Consider the following 8,129-nt stretch of genomic DNA (forward strand, 5'->3'; position numbering starts at 1 on the left):
CACCAGCGGGTCGCGGCAGAGGCCGTGGTGGAGATTCTGGTATTAGCGGTCCTTCGAACCGCATTTATGCTTTGGCCAGCCGCCAGGATCAGGAGGCATCTCCTAATGTCGTTACAGGTACTTTATTGGTCTTCTCTCGGTCTGTGTATGCACTAATTGATCCAGGTTCGACTTTATCATATATTTCACCCCTTGTTGCTGGTAGAATTGGTATTATGTCTGAACCTATAGAGCCATTTGAGGTAGCCACACCGATAGGGGACTTTATTGTAGCGAAACACATTTATAAAGACTGTTCTGTGATTGTATGTAGCCGAGATACTAAGGCAGATCTGGTAGAGTTAGATATGACTGAATTTGATGTTATTATGGGTATGGATTGGCTAGCTTCCTGTTACGCTAATGTTGACTGCCAGAATAAGGTGGTTCGCTTCCAGTTTCCCGGGGAGCCAGTTATAGAATGGGCTGGTAATACAGCATCGCCGAAGGGTAAGTTTATTTCGTACCTTAAGGCGAACAAAATGATCAGAAAGGGTTATATCTATCATCTGGTACGGGTGCAAGACTTGGGAGCAGAGATGCCGACACTTCAGTCAGTCCCCGTGGTTAATGAGTTTCCAGATGTTTTCCCCGACGAGCTTCCAGGTCTTCCTCCAGAGCGGGAGATAGACTTCTCTATTAACTTACTCCCAGACACTCAGCCTATCTCTATTCCTCCGTACAGAATGGCGCCTGCAGAATTAAAGGAGTTGAAGGAGCAGCTGAAAGATTTGCTGGATAAGGGTTTCATCAGACCCAGTACTTCGCCTTGGGGAGCCCCGGTATTATTTGTGCATAAGAAAGACGGGTCGCTGCGTATGTGTATTGATTATCGGCAGCTGAATAAGGTAACTATAAAGAATAAATACCCCCTCCCCAGGATTGATGATTTGTTTGATCAGCTGCAGGGCGCTAAGTGTTTTTCGAAGATAGATCTTCGATCCGGCTACCACCAGGTACGAGTACGAGAGGCCGATATCCCTAAGACAGCTTTCCGGACCCGATATGGGCATTATGAATTCAGGGTTATGTCTTTTGGGCTTACTAATGCCCTCGCAGTATTCATGGATTTGATGAACCGGGTATTCAGGCCATTCTTGGATATGTTCGTAATTGTATTCATTGATGATATCCTGGTTTATTCTCGGTCCGAGGCGGAGCACGCAGATCATCTGAGATCGGTATTAGGGGTACTCCGGCATCAGAAATTATATGCAAAATTTTCTAAGTGTGAATTCTGGCTGTCTTCAGTGGCTTTCTTGGGGCATATTATTGCAGCTGATGGTGTCCGGGTGGACACACAGAAGATTGAGGCCGTGAAGAATTGGCCCAGACCTACGACGCCCACAGAGGTACGCAATTTCTTGGGGCTAGCAGGTTATTACAGGAGGTTTGTGGAGAAGTTTGCTTCGATTTCAGCGCCTTTGACAAGGCTGACTCAGAAGGGAGTTAAGTTCCAGTGGTCTGACGCTTGTGAACGGAGCTTCCAGTTGCTGAAAGAGAAGCTAACTACAGCCCCAGTTCTGACTCTTCCAGAGGGACCGGACGGGTACGTTATTTATTGTGACGCTTCTGGTATGGGGTTAGGCTGTGTATTGATGCAGCACGGCAGAGTTATAGCGTATGCTTCCCGGCAGCTCAAAAACCATGAAAAGAATTATCCTACCCACGATCTGGAGCTCGCAGCAGTGATTCATGCTTTGAAGATATGGAGACACTATTTATATGGCGTTCATGTGGATATCTATACTGATCATAAGAGTCTCCAGTATATTTTCAGACAGAGAGAGCTTAATTTGCGGCAGCGGAGGTGCCTGGAGCTTCTGAAAGATTATGATGTAGATATTCTGTATCATCCGGGTAAGGCTAATGTTGTTGCAGATGCGCTCAGTCGGAAGTCTATGGGCAGTTTGGCCGATCTACAGCCAGACAAGAGAGAGATAGCCTGTGATATTCAGCAGTTGGCTAGTCTCGGGGTTCGCCTGGCCGATTCTGAAGATACCCAGATTTCTGTTCGAGGGGTTTCTGAGTCATCCATCAGGAATGATATTAAAAGGCGTCAATACGAAGATCCTGTCTTAGCTCGGTACAGGGACACAGCCTATGATAAGGAGAGGACTCCGTTCGAGTTTTCACCGGACGATACTTTGTTATACAGAGGCAGGTTGTGTGTACCTGATATTGCAGGCCTTCGGCAGCAGGTTATGAGCGAGGCACATTATGCTCGCTATTCGGTCCATCATGGGTCTACAAAGATGTATCATGATCTCCGATGCTTATACTGGTGGGACGGTATGAAGCGAGATATTGCAGAGTTCGTCACCCAGTGCCCTAATTGTCAGCAGGTCAAGATTGAGCATCAGAAGCCGGGTGGACTGTTGCAGGAGATGAAAATCCCGACTTGGAAGTGGGAGGTTATTAATATGGATTTCATTACAGGTTTGCCTCGCACTCCACGGAAGTATGATTCCATCTGGGTCGTTGTGGATAGGCTGACGAAATCAGCCCACTTCCTTCTCGTCAGGACTACTTATTCCGCCGAGGATAATGCCAGGCTCTATATTAAGGAGATTGTGAAGCTTCACGGAGTTCCTCTATCTATTATTTCTGACAGAGGCGCCCAGTTTACGGCGCATTTCTGGAGGTCTTTTCAGGAGGGACTAGGGACTCAAGTGAGTCTGAGCACAGCATTTCATCCTCAGAGCGACGGACAGGCCGAGCGTACTATACACTCGCTGGAGGATATGTTGCGGGCCTGCGTTATTGATTTCAGAGGCAGCTGGGATGATCACTTGCCGTTGATTGAGTTTGCATATAATAACAATTACCATTACAACATCCAGATGGCTCCATACGAGTCTTTATATGGCAGGAAATGCAGATCGCCGATCGGCTGGTTTGATATTGGCGAGACAGAGTTGATTGGCCCAGATATGGTCCAGCAGGCAGTGGACAAGGTGAAGCTTATTCGAGAGCGACTGGTGGCAGTCCAGAGTCGACAGAAGTCATACGCGGATAAACGGCGTCGACCGTTGGAGTTTCAGGTAGGCGATTGGGTATTTATGAAGGTATCGCCTATGAAAGGCGTGATGCGGTTCGGCAGAAAGGGTAAGCTCAGTCCGCGTTATATTGGGCCTTATCAGATTGTTCGGAAAGTTAGAAATGTCGCCTATGAGTTAGATTTGCCATCTGATTTGGAAGCGGTACATCCGGTATTCCATGTCTCTATGCTCCGCAAATGCATTGGTGACCCTTCCAGAATATTCCCTGCGGATGATATTCAGGTGTCGGAGCAACTATCGTACGAGGAGCAGCCCGTATCTATTTTGGATCGTCAGGTAAGGAGGCTCCGGAATAAAGATGTAGCCTCTGTTAAGGTACTGTGGCGGAAAGATAATAGGGAGGAAATGACGTAGGAGGCCGAAGAGGAAATGAAGAAGAAATATCCTCAATTGTTCCCTATGTCCACAGGTAACCTTAAATCCCTGCTTAAATTCATTTCAATACCAATCGTATGTCCTATGTGTTGTCTATAATCAGAAACTCCCCCAAAGTATTTTCCAACCCTATAAGATTAATTTTACATTCGAGGACGAATGTTCTAAAGGGGGGGAGGATGTTATATCCCGTGTTTTCACACGTTTGGAAAGACTTGAATTATATTGGATTTTTGAGATATAAGGTCAAATTTGATATTTTGTTGAACATAGGAGTTATGCATGAAAGAATAGAGTCATGAAAGTGTGGGACGAAGGCTAAGGGCAATTTTGGAATTTTGGAAATTAGTTTCGGGAATTACAAAACGTGGACTATAAGTCATTGGGCCAAAAATAATGGAATGGAATTTAAGGCCCAATGCATTGGAGTGGCCGGCCATGGTGTGGCCCAAGCCCACAATTTGTATTAAATTTCCATGTGATTAATTAACATAAGGAATTATATTATATATAGCCATCTTTATCCATTAGATGACTTAGAATAAAAATCAAGAACAAGAGCAAGAAATAGAGGTGCTCTCGGTTTTGGAGGAAAAAAATTGGCCATCCAAAATCTTGTTCTAAAAATTTATTTCTTGTTGATTTCCTACTAAGTCAAGGTTCCTTTGTAACTTGGTATAGTTGTTTTGGAGTGGGAAGCATTAGAATCACCAAAGTGATCATATCTCCAAGTGAAGAAGACTTGAAGAAAAGGTAAGAATTTCCACCTTTTTATTGTGTTGTGAAGTTTTGATTGTGTTGTAGTATATAGAAATGTGTTGATTGTGTGAAAAAATGGAAGTTTGCAAGGTGGGTTTGGAATATGGCTTGTAGCCGTGGGTGTGTGTGTGTTGTGTGGTGATAATGTGTTGAGTTTATGTTATATTCTAGTTGTGATTGTGATGAAATGCATATGGGAATTGAAAGTTGGATGAATTTAGTTGATGTTGGAAAAAATAGGCATATGGCCGTGTGGTGTATTTGGCTTGGGATAGAAAGGAATTGAGTTGTTTAGAGTGTTAAAGTGTTGTTGTGATGTCTGTAATGTAAATGGAGTTAGAATGATATAAGTTTGTATGGAATTGGAATGTAGAAACTTATGTCGTTTTAGTATGATTTGCCGACATTAAGGAAATGAAGTTGTTTGGTTGTTAAATTGTGATGATCATTTATGAATTTGGAAGTTGGAAATATGTTATGAAGTTGTATGCCAAAGATTTGATGTTTTGCATAAGTTATGACTTTGGCGGAAAGTTGTATATTATGTATATCGAATGTATAACTTGAGGAAAACGATATGAAATGTTTCTAGAACTATATGGTGATGACCTTGATTGTTGATGAATGTGAAATTATTGATATTAGTTGAAAGTTGGGTTGAAATGAAGATTATGTCAACTTGTTAGAAAGATGACTAGTTGAAGGATATTTATGTTTTTAATGTTCGTTGTTGATATTGATGTTGTCGTTTGGGTTGTTGTTGGTGATTTCTAGCCGAGTTGAATTCTCGGGGTGCCATATGTATAGGGGAAGTGCTGCCGAAATTTCGGTAGCCAAATATGCATTAAGTTGAAACTTTGGTATTCATAGCTTACAATTGGTAAACTTGACCAATTGCAGTTTTTCGACGAAACGGGAAGTGAGTTTGGAAAGGCGTAAGGAGCGTGAAAGGTATGTAAAGCAACCCCAATTCTTCCCTTGGCATGCCCTTAGTGTGTTAGGGTCGGATCCGGGCCTCGAACGACCTCTTGGCCCTCGGAATCCGCAAGAGAAAATCTCAGTTTTTCCTTCAGTGGAATTGAACCACTTTAGTATGCTTTTCCGGAAAATTATGCCACTTTGCTCCAAATTACTTGGAAAGTCATAGAATGTTTGTAGAACCTTTTTAAGTGATACTATAAGCTTAGAGGGCACAGTTTGAGCCCGCCGCCTTATTTGTCCCGAGGTGGGCCCACTATTCCCGGTTTTGCCCTTAATGTACTAAAGCTTCCTTTTTAGGCGATTTTTGAAAGAAATGTTTTGACTATCATACTAATCGCCTAATAAACATTGTTTTAAATATTCTATTAATTCTTATAAATTATTTTGACACCCGGATTGACTTCGGGAAAGTTATACTTCTGTAATTTATTATGATATCCGAAATGCATTTATTATGATCCCGTCCGACTCCATTGGATCTGTTTGGCTTTGATACGCTTCATCGAGTCTTTGAAAACATTTATGATATTTTTAAATTGCATTAGTTTCTCACTACTCCATTCGTGGATGTCCCAATGTTTCCCACACTGAGCCCGGGCCAGGATATGTTGTCAAGCGTGATTCTCTGCATTGTTCGCCGCGTCCCGATGTGAGGGGGCAGGTATACGCGTACATGGGTCTGTGGAGTATGATATGCCATGTCCGCCTATTCTGATCTGATCTGTTATGGCCATTTTGATATGACATTTTATGATACGGGGTCACGCCCCTTTTTCTGATTCCTCTGTATTGTGGCACCAGCGTCGGGAGGGTGGCCACGTTCTGTCTGCTGAGTCCCGTGGCAGGGACCGGATATGATATGACATATGTTTCTGTACACATTCTGTCTGTTTTGGAAATATGCATTTGACACTCTGGATTTTGTACTCATTTTCTGAAATCATTATGATTTGACTTCTGTGATTCCGCTTTACATATTCAGTACATATTTCGTACTGACCCCCTTTCTTCGGGGGGTGGGGGGGGGGGGCTACGTTTTCATGCCGCGCAAGTACAGACGACAGGTTCGCTGATCCATCTGTTTAGGATCCCACTTCTGCTATTTTGGGCGCTCTCTTCATCAGAGCCCACTTTTTGGTACAGTCTGTCACTGCTATCTGGATATGTACATTGTTCTGGGTATGACGGGGTCCTGTCCCGTCTTATGATTATGATATGTTCTGTGGAGGTCTGTGGATATATCTGTGTGGGTTCTGTACATATGTTTGGGATACTTTGTTCTATGATGGCCTTATCGGCCTATGTGTGCCAAGTCTACTTTTTATGCTAAATTCTGTAGCGTCCACTAATATTATTATTATATTATTTTGTTATTATGCTAATTTGGGTATCGGGTACGTATAGGTGCCCAGCTAGGGCACTGGTCGCGGCCCACGGGGTTGGGTCGTGACATGGAATTTGTGGAATAAAAATTTAAACTTGTGGGTTGTTTAGAATTAGATATTGTTATATCCCGCATTTTTCGCATTCGGATAATTTAAGGTAATTGCGGGAGATTAAGAGCAAGATATAATTTTGATCAAGTTTGGTGTACAAGTTGCTTATGAAAAATTTAGAAGCGGAATTAATGAGGAAGGTCAAGGGCATAGAGGGAAATTCGCAATATGACTCGTGGGAATATGGAGGAAAGACGAAGGGCAAATTTGGAATTCGAAAAAATTGTTTTCATGAATTACAAGAATTAGCCAAAATAATTGGGCTTCAAAAATTTGCAAGAAAGCCAAAGGCCCAACCGGCCATAGGGCATGGGTTAGGCCCAAGTTAAATTAATTCATGGAAATTAAATAGATGACTAAGTCATCTTTTGCTAGCATTCTCTACAAATTTCAAGATCAAGCAAGAACAAGAGAAAGAGGAGAAAAACAACTAGGGCCTTTCGGCCAAGAGAAAATTCTCAAGAAAAATTTACAAAAATTCTCCAAAAATCATTTTCTACCAAGTAAAGGGTGCTTGATAAGGTGGAGTTGTTGTTGGAGCAAGAAAGATTCACAATCATTCAAGTTACCAAGTTGTGGTCAAGTGAGAAGTTGAAGAAGAAAGGTGAACTCTAATCTTGTTTTATGTGTTATACATGGTTTATATGTGTTGTAGTATGCTAAAATAGATTCAATTCATGATGGAGAGAAATATAGTACATGGCCGTGCATACATATTTATGTGTAGGAGTCATGCTTCAATTATTTTAATTAGTGTTTGGTTGTTATTGTTGTGAATGATATGTGGAAATTGGAAGTTGAATGAGTTTGGAGAGATTGTAGTGGTGTGTACATGTTGGAGCCGTGTGTGTGTGCATGGTGTATGTGGCCGTGTATATGGCATATGTAACCATGTATATGTGTTGAATTATTGAGAAATAATGAGCAAGTTATATTTAATATTTTAGTTGTTGTGTTGTAGATTTCACATTTGTAAGTAAAGACTTGATAAGTTGGTGAAGCATTGGCAATTGGAAGATTGTGTATATTGAAAAAAAATAATGTTCTTGCATGGATAGCATGTAATGATATTAGCATGATGTTGATGGAATATATATTGTAAGGTTGCTATGGTGTTCATTGAAGTCGGAAGGTTTTGAAGAAAGTAGTAAATTGAGATCATGCATATTGAATGGAATATGTGAATTGCTAGTGTGATTGTTGAATTATGTTAATAGTTTGGCCGGGTTTGAATTCCCGGATTGTGATTGATGAGAATTTGGTTGTGTTGAATATTGAGGATGGTGTATTTACAGAGGAAATGCTGCCGAAATTTCGGTAGCCAAGTGTTTCCTTAAGATTCTAACTCTAAGAATCCTAATAAGAGTTTTGGTAAACATGACCAATTTGCAGATTTTGACGAGATTGCGACGTGAAT

Source organism: Lycium barbarum, chromosome 5, assembly GCF_019175385.1.
Source record: "Lycium barbarum isolate Lr01 chromosome 5, ASM1917538v2, whole genome shotgun sequence".
Classification (NCBI taxonomy): domain Eukaryota; kingdom Viridiplantae; phylum Streptophyta; class Magnoliopsida; order Solanales; family Solanaceae; genus Lycium; species Lycium barbarum.